General features: G+C 43.1%; 1 protein-coding gene across 1 annotated transcript in view; it reads left to right on the top strand.

The window, feature by feature from the left end:
* The first annotated feature begins 7,036 nt into the window (after positions 1 to 7,036).
* The window catches only part of LOC115472589 (coiled-coil domain-containing protein 57-like), a 119,782-nt gene continuing 113,609 nt past the window's right edge, over positions 7,037 to 13,209 (top strand). The window contains exon 1 of the mRNA XM_030206883.1: positions 7,037 to 7,087. The gene's annotated coding sequence lies outside the window, so the exon portion shown is untranslated. The remainder of the gene's footprint in view (positions 7,088 to 13,209) is intronic.

Raw genomic sequence — 13,209 nt, 5'->3', positions numbered from 1 at the left:
TTGTGATACGTAGTTTGTATTTTAGATTATGTATGTTAGGTTGTTACCTGCCTTGGATAAAGGCGGGCTATAAATGAATAAATATAAACATTTCTTTCTGTACCACTAGTTCCTATCTTTATGGTCTTATTCAGTGTTTCCATTCATTTAAATTGCTGCACTCAGTGTACATGGATAAAGTGGTTTAAGTGCCTGTTAGGGACACCAATAAATAAAAACGAAAAGATTAAAGTGATACTTGTTTTATTGAACTAACTTCATCCATACAAGTGGTAACTTTGTCACCACTCATACATATAAGGTAGACCTTTTTATTTATTTGGGCGAAGTTATATTCAGAGCAGCTTAATTTCATTCTCTGCCTATAACCTATGCTGGCCCTGAGTCTGCTCTTATCTAGGCCTTCAAGTCTATGAATACGTTTTATGCATAAAGTTATTTGGAGAACTGAGGCAAATTAAAATGAAAAAAAAAAAGATGACTTATGCTGATCAGCATCGGTGCTGATCTTATAACTCCTGGTGCAATATTTAACACTGAGGGTCCCTTTTACAAAGCAGCGGTAAACCCAACACGAGCTTACCGCTCGCTAAACAGTTCTTCCCGGGTTCTGCCCACCCCAGCGTCCATCATATCTGGCACTACAAAAATATATTTTATATTTGTAGTGCCAGGGTGTACCCAGCGGTAATTGGGCAGTACCGCGTACTGCCCGGTTATCAATGGGTGTCAGTAAGGGCTCCCCCTTGAAATGGCCATGCAGCAAGTGCTTTACTCGCTGCATGGACATTTCCTGCAGAAAAGAAAGACTACCCTTTTACCAGGTGCGGTAAAAGGGGGCCTCAGTGGTTTGGTGGCAAACCACAGTTAACTAGCCATGTGCAGCAAGTCGTCCGGGTCCTGGCTTCAATAATTCAATGCCACTGTACTTGCTGTCCACCTGAGCTGATGCAGCAAAGTTCTCACTGACACATGCTTGGACCAGCTGCAAATGGAGGTCGCCACACACGTGCACCAGTAGATCAGGTGACTTCTGATGCTATTGGCCCGTGCATGCAAGGAGGTTAAATTGAGAACGAGAAGGTATGAAGTTCTCACTGACACATGCTTGGACCAGCTGCACATGGAGGTCGCCACACACGTGCTCCAGTAGATCAGGTGATTTCTGATGCTATTGGCCCGTGCATGCAAGGAGGTTAAATTGAGAACATGAGAAGGTATGAAGTTCTCACTGACACATGCTTGGACCAGCTGCACATGGAGGTCGCCACACACGTGCACCAGTAGATCAGGTGACTTCTGATGCTATTGGCCTGTGCATGCAAGGAGGTTAAATTGAGAACATGAGAAGGTATGAAGTCAAAAAGCTGAAGCTTTCCCGCCCCACAGAGCCGCCATCCTGATACACCGAAAGCAAACAAACAAACTCACAGAATACCTGACCAAACACTCAATTCTACACGAGTCTCAATCAGGATTTCGATCAAATCATAGTACTGAAACTGTACTAGTGTCGGCAATGAACACATTAAAAAAAACGATCGCAACCGGCAAGAACATACTCATACTGCAATTCGACATGTCTAGTGCCTTCGACATGGTGGATCACGAAATACTATTACACCTACTAGAGTACTTCGGAATTGGAGGCCCAGTTCTCAAATGGTTTGAAGGATTCCTCACCACCAGATCCTACCAAGTAACAATGAACACGGACAGATCGCCACCTTGGAGACCAGAAAGCGGAGTTCCTCAAGGATCCCCCCTCTCTCCAAATATCTTCAACCTAATGATGATACCATTAGCCAAACTCCTAGCCAATCAAAACCTTAACCCTTACATATATGCCGATGACATTACAATCCATATCCCGTTCAAAAGTAACTTAAACGAAATAACAAACGAGATCAACCAGAGTTTCCAGACCATGCACTCTTGGGCGGACTCATTCAAGCTAAAACTCAACGCAGAAAAAACTCAGTGTCTAGTTCTCACCTCCCAATACAATACAAACAAATACCCCACAATAACCACACCCTACTGCACACTTCCTATCTCAGAAAATCTGAAAATCCTTGGAGTCACTATTGATCGAAACCTCACTCTCGACACCCACGCGAAGAACACAACGAAAAAAATGTTCCAATCGATGTGGAAACTCAAAAGAATAAAACCTTTTTTCCCAAGAAACATTTTCCACACCCTAGTATAGTCATTGGTATTAAGCCACTTGGACTACTGTAACGCTCTATAAGCAGGCTACAAAGAACAGACCATCAAAAAACTCCAAACAGCCCAGAACACCGCAGCCAGACTCATTTTTGGAACACCTAAATATGAAAGTGCGAAACCCCTCAGAGAAAAACTGCATTGGCTCCCGCTCAAGGAATGAATTGAGTTCAAGATCTGCACAACTGTACACAAAATCATTCACGCAGATGCCCCAATCTATATGCTAAACTTAGTGGACTTACCGCCCAGGAATGCCAAAAGATCGGTCCGCAAATTCCTCAACCTGAACTTTCCCAGCTGTAAAGGAATGAAGTACAAACAGGCTTATGCTACCACCTTTGAGTACAAAAGTACACAGTTTTGGAACGCACTACCCATGGCCCTAAAAACCATGACCAATCTAACCAGCTTTCGCAAAGCTTTGAAAACGCATCTCTTCAACAGAGCCTACAAAAGTCACCCTCAATGAAACAAATCATTCCTTAAACCACCCAAGTACACCAAAACACCTCTCTCACAACCTTACCTAACACCTTCTACCTAAATTCCTATTTCACCTCAGCTTATGATCGATCAACTGTTTTCTTAGATCATGTAATGACGTTCTCATTTCCATACTCTGTAAGCCACATTGAGCCTGCAAAAAGGTGGGATAATGTGGGGTAAAAATACAATAAATAAATAAATAAATATCAGCTGCTGTATCCATGTTGTAATTGGTTTGTTTTTTTAAAAATATTTTTTATTGATTTCACAACAAGAACTTAAGCATACAAAGTAATAGAAGATAGTAAGTACAGAATCATCAGTTTTCAATATACAAATCCCAAGCCCCCTCAATTCCCCCCAGAACTCTACTTCCAATTAGGAATGAGAAACGCTTTTAAGAGACTCACTCAAGCAAACGACTGCAATGTTTTTGTTGTTTACTGTTGGTACCATTTTTTATTTATATTTATTTATTTACCACCTAGGCAATTATAGCAGTAAAAATAATCAAATAACAATACAAAGTATGGCATAGTATACTACTTACAATGTCAACACAACACGTAATAGAACATTTTAATTGACAGTGAAGGGTATAAGCAAAGATGGAACATATAGATAGGTAAGAGAATAACAAGAGTTAGAAAGTAAGGTGACTAATTTATATTTTCTAACATGCCGGCTTGTGCACTATACGGATGTACACAGAGGAACCATCATAACGGAATAACCTTTCATTGGTTAGAATGCTAATTTGTTCTAGACCGTAATCAGTGTGTCATTTGAAAGGGCTGGGTATAGGGACTCTCTAGCATGCATTGTATTCATGCTGAGATTTTTCACTTAGTAAAGGGCCACCATCTGTTTTGAGAATAAGGTGCTCAATATTCAAAGTTTCTATTTATAAGTACAACATTAATCAGGTTGAAACCTGGGATCATTTAACATCTATTTTTTTCCTGTGAGTACATCAAAAGAAAAAAGATGGTATGTGGGAACTTGCTTCTTTTGTTTTGTGGAATGCAGTGGTATATTATAAAAATGCAAAGACTGGTATTGAAGTTCTATCCAGAGTCAGTCTAAATGTGCCAACATTTTCTAGTTATGTTCTATATATTTATTTTGTCTTCAAGTCTGTTTTGTTGTAGAAGGCATTTTTTACGATCTTTGTCTCCTGGCTGTGTGTTTGTATATAGATAAGTGTGATATTATTATGCAAACAATACACTGCCAGAATACAGTAGCAAACAGCACACTACTAGCTGCCAAGTTCAGACAAAGTTAATTATATTCAGTGGAAAATAAATCTGTTGTCTGCCTACTATGTGAATATTCCGTCACTGTTTCATTTCAAAGTCCTTGTGGTTAATGTAAATTCTGTTCATCTACCAAATCCATAACTACCTGGACATTTATACATACAGGCCACCAATATGCATAGAAGCAAACAACCACTGAGCTAAGTGTTTTTGATATTGATATTGCTCTGTGTAGCGATTCATTGTTATATTGCATTTTGGGGCACAATACACATTCTATGATATTGTGTTGTGAATATGTTAGTTGAGATTTTCATAGGTACATAAGTATTGCCATACTGGGACAGACCAAAAGTTAATCAAACCTAACCTCCTGTTTCAAACAGTGGCCAATGTAGGTTATGTTAAAAACGGGTTCTAGATAACCTGACAACCTATACAAAGAAAGAACTTCAAAAACAAATTGGTGAAGCAAGTCTTAATTAATTAATTAATTTGAAATACAATCTTGCAAGAATGGGTGTCTCTTATGGTAAGCAGGCACACACGTCCCTTAATTCTTACAGCTTATTTCTTTTGCTTATAACATAGGTTTCTGCACCTAAATTCTTTATCGGATATTGATTTCATATCTATAACCTATTACATTAGTCCTAAACATCGTATGTCAACCTCCTCTCCTTATGTCTGTTCCCTTTTGTTTTCTTCTGAAAACTGAAAATTTTCCATTGTCAGTCTATTTCTGGTGTTATCTTGCATGTGTCCACCCATTGGTAGCTCTTATACTTGGTTTGCATTTTCTTATCTCAGCCTTCAGACCTTCATGTCCTAAGGACTTACATAAGTTTCTGCATCATTAGTTTCAGGCATGCTAAGCTTAATTTCCCCACCCCCCTACTGGTTATAGCTTATCTTGCTTTTCAAATTGCTTGTTCCCTAGCAACCTCCTGTCCTTCAAACTGTCAATATTTTCCAGTTCCTTCTGTTAGTACTTTAAAGCACCTAAACTACTTATTTAAAAATGTCATATTAATCCTTTATTTCTATGTATTAATGTGGTGGTACTTATTAGAAAAGGCCTGCAATATTAGTATATGTACACTCCCGCAAGGACATAAGCTATGTATTTCAGTTTTGCAATTTTAAGTGAAAAAGCAGCGTGTATATACATATGGATTTTTTCAAGTCCATTTTAATAATGGCTTATGGACTTTTCTTTTAGAAAGCTATCCAAACCTTTTTTAAACCCCGCTAACTGCTTTTATCTGGCCAATGAATTCCAGAGTTTAATTATACATTGAGTGAAGAAATATTTTCTCTGATTCAGATTTCAACACTCATTTGTTTATAATATTTATCACATTCACATAAGTAATCAAGACGTATGAGGAGAGACTTGCTGAGCTAAACATGTATACTCTGGAGGAAAGGAGAAACAGGGGTGATATGATACAGACGTTCAAATATTTGAAAGGTATTAATCCGCAAACGAACCTTTTCCGGAGATGGGAAGATGGTAGAACGAGAGGACATGAAATGAGATTGAAGGGGGGCAGACTCAAGAAAAATGTCAGGAAGTATTTTTTCACGGAGAGAGTGGTGGATGCTTGGAATGCCCTCCCGCGGGAGGTGGTGGAAATGAAAACAGTAACGGAATTCAAACATGTGTGGGATAAGCATAAAGGAATCTTGTGCCGAAGGAATGGATCCTCAGGAGCTTAGTCAAGATCGGGAGGTGGGGCTGGTGGTAGGGAGGCGGGGATAGTGCTGGGAAGACTTATACGGTCTGTGCCAGAGCCGGTGGTGGGAAGCGGGACTGGTGGTTGGGAGGCGGGGATAGTGCTGGGCAGACTTGTACGGTCTGTGCCAGAGCCGGTGGTTGGGAGGCAGGGCTGGTGGTTGGGAGGCGAGGATAGAGCTGGACAGACTTATACGGTCTGTGCCAGAGCCAGTGGTTGGGAGGCGGGGCTGGTGGTTGGGAGGCGGGGATAGTGCTGGGCAGACTTATATGGTCTGTGCCCTGAAGAGCACAGGTACAAATCAAAGTAGGGTATACACAACAAGTAGCACATATGAGTTATCTTGTTGGGCAGACTGGATGGACCGTGCAGGTCTTTTTCTGCCGTCATCTACTATGTTACTCTGTAATCACAGGGATGTGAGAACATAGTGTTGGTCGCAGAAGTAGCATACAGCTCTACTCTGCTTTAATGACACACTCGTGTGTGCTTTGGTGACATACTGACTGCTTTCTTACACTTTAAACATTTAATTTGTTTTGCATCATATTTTCCATAAACCAAGACCTAGGACTATTTTTAGAGAGTATTAAGTTAGTGCAATAAAAAAAGGTATGTTTTATTTTATTCTATTTCTATTGATCACCCTTAGAATTAGAAATGAGCGATAATAATTTCTTAAGCTGTTTTAGTGATATTGAATTATTTCATAATATTTATATCTAGATATGGGAAGCTTTGAAATAAAAACAACCCCCCCCCCAATCTTTTGTCCTATCCAACTGGACCTGCTTTTGAATCTTCTTTTCCTATTGTCAACATCTTCAGTCCTTCTGTGACTGTTCTCTTGTGCTTGACTGCTTAAATATTAAATGCTTTACTTTTTTTGTCTATTTAGATTGTAAGCTCTTTGAGCAGCGACTGTCTTTCTTCTGTGTTTGTACAGCGCTGCGTACACTTTGTAGCGCTGTAGAAATGTTAAATAGTAGTAGTAGTTGTGGATGAACTACAGCGCCGCCTACTGGCTCCAGCCCGTATAATGGACTGGATAGGAACACTCCTCTCCTGGCTGCTTCCGCCGGGGAAAGGTCTGGGACTCTGGGCTGTGGGCGGATGTTTTGGGAGGAGCCACCCTGGCTGGCTACGTAGTCGGCCACCGCGAGGCTCCTACACAACTTCCAACTTGTGTTTGAAATCGCCCGCCATCGGCCCCGCGCTGCGGCGGTGTCCCGCCCTCCTCTGACGCAACTTCCTGTTTCCGGCAAGGCGGGACTGGGGAGCGACGTTGTTGTGTCAGTCAGGGGACGGGACGGCGGAGGAGGAGGAGGAGGAGGAGGGAAGCTGCGGGATTGTTGAGGAGTTTTGACGGTAGGATGTAGGGTGGTGGGGGGAGCGTGTGAGGAGGGGTCTCGGCGCTGTTTTGTTCCTTTAACCTTCGTATCCTCAGTCCCACAGCTATAGAGAAAGGATTCAAAGCCTTCCAGTGCAAATAGGTGGGGAAAATGTGGGATAACAAATGCAATAAATACAAATATATTGTTCTCTTGTGATCAGCCTGGCAGAAAAATGTCCTCCTGTGGATGAGCAGCAGTACAGTATGTGCAACTGGTGTTAGTCCTTGTGTGTATGACAACCTACTTAGTAATAATACACAATGGGTGAGAATAATCTCAGCAGGGTAATGTAAACAGTACAAACGCTCAATAATCCTAGTCTTTTGTCTTCTCTATATACATGGGCACAACGTTGCACAAATAACCCTTTCACTTTGACAATCTGTATTATATCTCATTGAGCCTGCAAATAGGTGGGAAAATGTGGGGTACAAATGCAGCAAATAAATATCTCAGTGGATGTAAAAACAAAACAAACATTCACTTCCACTGCATGCTGTCTACAAACTTACATTTCAAATGACCATTAGCACTAGAAAGTTTTGAGCCAATAAAACCCACAGAGTTGTCCGCCTCTGAAATGCAAAACATAGAGGGGCTTGAAATTGCACATGAGGCTGTAGTGCATTTCAGTGGTGCCGTATTATGCTTTTAATTTGAAAAGCCTCCAAAGAATAAGGTATCACATATGTATAATGAGTTGAGCTTACATGTTTTTCAGGTAAAAGTAAAAGATCTGTCAACATGTTTAGCTCATTTGTAGGTCTTCAAAATAGATGCCTTAGAATAAGCTTTCTGTTCAAATCGTTCTCACATAATCTTTGCCTGCAACTTAAATTACTACTACTACTTAACATTTCTAGAGCGCTACTACAGTTACGCAGCGCTGTACAGTTTAACAAAGAAGGACAGTCCCTGCTCGAAGGAGCTGACAATCTAAAGGACGAAATGTCAAGTTGGGGCAATCTAGATTTCCTGAATAGAGGTTTAGTGGTTAGGTGCTGAAGGCGACATTGAAGAGGTGGGCTTTGAGCAAGGCTTTGAACATGGGCAGGGAGGGGGCCTGGCGTATGGGCTCAGGGAGTTTATTCCAAGCATGGGGTGAGGCGAGGCAGAAAGGGCAGAGCCTGGAGTTGGCAGTGGTGGAGAAAGGGTACTGAGAGGAGGGATTTGTCTTGAGAGCAGAGGTTACGGGTAGGAACGTAAGGGGAGATGAGGGTATTAAAAAGCAGCAGTCCTAGCACAGACCCCTGAGGAACCCCACTAACTACCCTTCTCCATTGTGAATACTGCCCATTTAACCCCACTCTCTGTTTCCTATCCTTCAACCAGTTTTTAATCCACAATAGGACATTTCCTCCTATCCCATGACCCTCCAATTTCCCCTGTAGCCTTTCGTGAGGTACCTTGTCAAACGCCTTTTGAAAATCCAGATACACAATATAAAGCGGCTCCCCTTTGTCCACATGTTTGTTTACTCCTTCAAAGAATTGAAGGAGGGATTTGTCTTGAGAGCGGAGGTTATGGGTAGGAACGTAAGGGGAGATGAGGGTAGAGAGGTAAGGAGGGGCTGCAGATCGAGTGCATTTGTAGGTTAGTAGGAGAAGCTTGAACTGTATGCGGTACCTGATCGGAAGCCAGTGAAGTGACTTAAGGAGAGGGGTGATATGAGTATATCGGTCCAGGCGGAAGATAAGACGTGCAGCCGAGATCTGAACGGACTGAAGGGGGGATAGATGGCTAAGTGGGAGGCCAGCGAGGAGTAGGTTGCAGTTGTCAAGGCGAGAGGCAATGAGAGAGTGGACGAGAGTTTGGGTGGTGTGCTCAGAGAGGAAAGGGCGAATTTTGCTAATGTTATAGAGGAAGAAGCGACAGGTCTTGGCTATCTGCTGGATATGCGCAGAGAAGGAGAGGGAGGAGTCGAAGATGACTCCGAGGTTGTGGGCAGATGAGACGGGGACGATGAGGGTGTTATCAACTGAGATAGAGAGTGGATGGAGAGGGGAAGTGGGTTTGGGTGGGAAGACAATAAGCTCGGTCTTGGCCATGTTCAGTTTCAGGTGGTGGTTGGACATCCAGGCAGCAATGTCGGATAAGCAGGCCAATACTTTGGCCTGGGTTTAGGCAGTGATGTCCGGTGTGGAGAGGTAAAGCTGGGTGTCGTCAGCATAAAGATGATATTGGAAACCATGAGATGAGATCAGGGAGCCCAGGGAAGAGGTGTAGATTGAAAAAAGAAGGGGTCCAAGGACAGATCCCTGAGGAACTCCAACAGAGAGTGGGATGGGGGTGGAGGAAGAACCATATCATAGAACAGATTGGACGTAGCCTCAAAAAATGGCCAACAGGGATATAGTCCTGTATAGTATGCTACATACTAGCATTTATGCATATTACTAATTACCCACAGACGTGCCAGCGCTATTCTGTAATGGCCCACCTAAGTTATAGTACTAAATGCAAGGGTGTATACATAGTAACATAGTAGATGACGGCATAAAAAGACCTGCACGGTCCATCCAGTCTGCCCAACAAGATAAACTCATATGTGCTACTTTTTGTGTATACATTACCTTGATTTGTATCTGCCATTTTCAGGGCACAGACCGTAGAAGTCTTGCCCAGCACTAACCCCCTCCCAACCACCAGCCCCGCCTCCCCCCACCGGCTCTGCCACCCAATCTCGGCTAACCTTCTGAGGATCCATTCCTTCTAAACAGGATTCCTTTATGTTTATCCCACGCATAAAGGAATCCTGTTCAGAAGGAATGGATCCTCAGAAGCTTAGCCGAGATTGGGTGGTGGGAGGCGGGGCTAGTGTTGGGCAGACTTCTACGGTCTGTGCCCTGAAAAAGACAGATACAAATCAAGGTAAGGTATACACAAAAAGTAGCACATATGAGTTTATTTTTAGATTGTAAGCTCCGTTGAGCAGGGATTGTCTCTCTGTGTCAGGTGTTCAGCGCTGCGTGCGTCTGGTAGCGCTATACAAATGCTAATAATAATAATCTTGTTGGGCAGACTGGATGGACCGTGCAGGTCTTTTTCTGCCATCATCTACTATGTTACTACCCAGCTTATTTTCGAAAGAGAAAGACGCCCATATTTCGACCCAAATTGGGAGATGGGTGTCTTTCTCCCGTGTGCGATCAAATCGGTATAATTGAAAGCCGATTTTGGTTGTCTTCAGCTGCATTCCGTCGCAGGAACGAACAAAGTTGACAGGGGCATGTCGGAGGCGTGGCGAAGGCGGGACTGGGGTGTGGTTATCGGCCGAGGAGAGATGGGCGTCTTTAGCTGATAATCGAATCAAGAAGGGCGTTTTGGACGAGAATTTGGTCCGTTTTATTTGGACCCTTCTTTTTCAGGTCCAAGTCCCAAAAAAGTGCCCCAACTGACCAGATGACCACCAGAGGGAATCGGGGATCACCTCCCCTGACTCCCCCAGTGGTCACTAACCCCCTCCCACCAAAAAAACCCCACTTTAAAAACTTTTTTTCCAGCCTCTATGCCAGCCTCAAATGCCTTTCCCACCTCCATGACAGCAGAATATGTTCTATCCTGTGATAGCCTTTCCCTGGTTCTGATGTGGCTCTCGGGTGAGTGTGACACCCTTTCTGTTATGCGCACTGCAGAGTCACATCAGCAATGCATTGTGGTGGGTGTAGGGTATTGGGCTCCGTGATTCCAGTAGCTTGTGTTAAATGCTCACAATGTTGGTAGTTGGTAGGCTCTACTCCCATGGTGCTTTTCCCCCTGCTTACTGGGTCAGAGTGTGCCCTGTTTTGTTTCCGGTAGTCCATGAGGTAGTGGCCATTTTTGTAACACAGTTTTAGATCCCTTTCATGTGTTAGCCATGTTACAGCACTTAGTTCTTCCCTTGAATGTTGCTGAAAGAGGGCATTGTACAGCATTCTGCCAGCTCTGACCCACTGCTAATCTCAGTACCAGGAAGACTCTTTGCCAGTGGGGCACAACCTCTGATCTGCAGTTAACTGTGAGTAAACGTGCTTATTCAAATAAATGACTTTTTCAAAGAGATTAGTCTTCAGGTGTCAACTGGTGTGCCAAGGTTATACAGCAGCAAGAAGTCATAGAGGCCTGCGTGTATGCAGGTCCCTGGAGCACTTTTAGTGGGTACCGCAGTGCACTTCAGGCAGGTGGACCCAGGCCCATCCCCCCTACCTGTAACACTTGTGCTGGTAAATGGGAGGCCTCCAAAACCCACTGTACCCACATGTAGGTGCCCCATTCACCCCTAAGAGCTATGGTAGTGTTGTACATTTGTGGGTAGTGGGTTTTGGGGGAGGGGGGGTTGGGGGGGTTGGGGGCTCAGCACTCATGGTAAGGGAGCTATGCATGTGGGAGCGTTTTCTGAAGTCCACTGCACTGATCTCTAGGGTGTCCAGTTGGTGTCCTGGAATGTCAGGGGAGCGAGTGTACTACGAATCCTGGCCCCTCCCATGACCAAATGGCTTGGATTAGGACGTTTCTGAGCTGGGCGTCTTTATTTTCCATTATCGCTAAAAAAAAAAAACAAACGCCCAGCTCACAAACGACTAAATCCATGGCATTTTGGTCCGTACAAACGGTATTTTCAAAACGAAAGATGGACGCCCATTTTTTTTGAAAATACGGTCTGTCCCACCCCTTCACGTACCCGTTCTCAGACATAGACGCCCATGGAGATGGGCGTTCACGTTCGATTATGCCCCTCCATGTACACACCAGCATAGTTACATAGGAAATGACGGCAGATAAAGACCTAAATGGTCCATCCAGTCTTCTCAACAACCACACTCATGATCAAGTCATTTTTAAACCAGCAATGAATGCAATTTACATGTATAACTTACAGAATAATGGTAAGTTTATTTATTAGGATTTATTTACGGCCTTTTTGAAGAAATCATAGGCAATAGACAAATTCAGCTACAAAAAATATTCAAATAACGGTACGTATGACGTAGTCACAACCTCCTCATATGCAAGCTATGTCACTTACTTTGTATCTATAGTCTTTTAAATAGATGCAATAAATTCTGTACCGACAGGAGAAAGAAACTTCAGAAGCTTAGACCAAATCAGTTGATCATTTTGGATATTATTATTATTAGCATTTGTATAGCGCTACCAGATGCACGCAGCGCTGAACACCTGATACAAAGAGACAGTCCCTGCTCAAAAGAGCTTACAATCTAAGTAATACAGACAAACAAGACAGTTACGGGGAGGGAAGTAATGGGAGAGAAGGGAGGAAGGGGGGGGGGGCAATTGTGGCTAGGAGCTAAAAGCAGCAGTGAAAAGGTGGGTTTTCAGCATAGATTTGAAAACAGGTAGAGATGGAGCTAGACGTATAGGTCCAGGAAGTCTATTCCAGGCATAAGGTGCTGCGAGAGAAAAGATAGTTTGAATATTCAGTTACTGAGCTGTTCCTTCATGAGTCAGAAAAACCTCACAAATGGTTATGCTATTTTTTAATTTTTGTAAAAACTTTAAAAAAAATTCCCATCATCGATTAAAACAACTTTTTTGTGACATTGTAGTTATGATTAATTCATTTCTTTTCATATGAGGATTAGGCTAGGAAAGGCAACTTAAGACTGGCTTCTGGTACTTACAATGTCTACATAATACATAATAAAACACCTTAATAGAGAGCATAGGGTAAGAGTAAGGATAGTGGTGCAATCAAAGTGATTTATTATACGCAAGTGCTTTGTCTGTCTCTAGTGGGCTCACAATCTAAGTATTGTACCTGGGGCAATGGAGGGTTAAGTGATTTGCCCAGAGTCACAAGGAGCTGCAGTGGGAATCGAACCCAGGTCCTCAGCCCACTGCACTAACCATTAGACTACTCTTTGTAGCATAGGGTTTAAATGGGGATGGAGCACATAGACATAAGATAGAATATTAGGAGTTAGAAAATAAGGGGACTAACGTAAGGTTGCATGTGAAGTCAAAAAGGTGCATGAATATCATGGCGTACCTAGGTTGGCTGCCACCCGGGGCGGGTCGCTGCTATGCCCCCCTTCCCCCGCCACATCACCCACCTCCCCTCCCTAAAGCGTATCATCCTCACCACCTGAGGGTGCA

Source organism: Microcaecilia unicolor, chromosome 6, assembly GCF_901765095.1.
Source record: "Microcaecilia unicolor chromosome 6, aMicUni1.1, whole genome shotgun sequence".
NCBI classification, from domain to species: Eukaryota; Metazoa; Chordata; class Amphibia; order Gymnophiona; family Siphonopidae; genus Microcaecilia; species Microcaecilia unicolor.
Note: the sequence above shows the minus strand (reverse complement) of the source record. Positions and strands in the feature narration are given on the sequence as shown.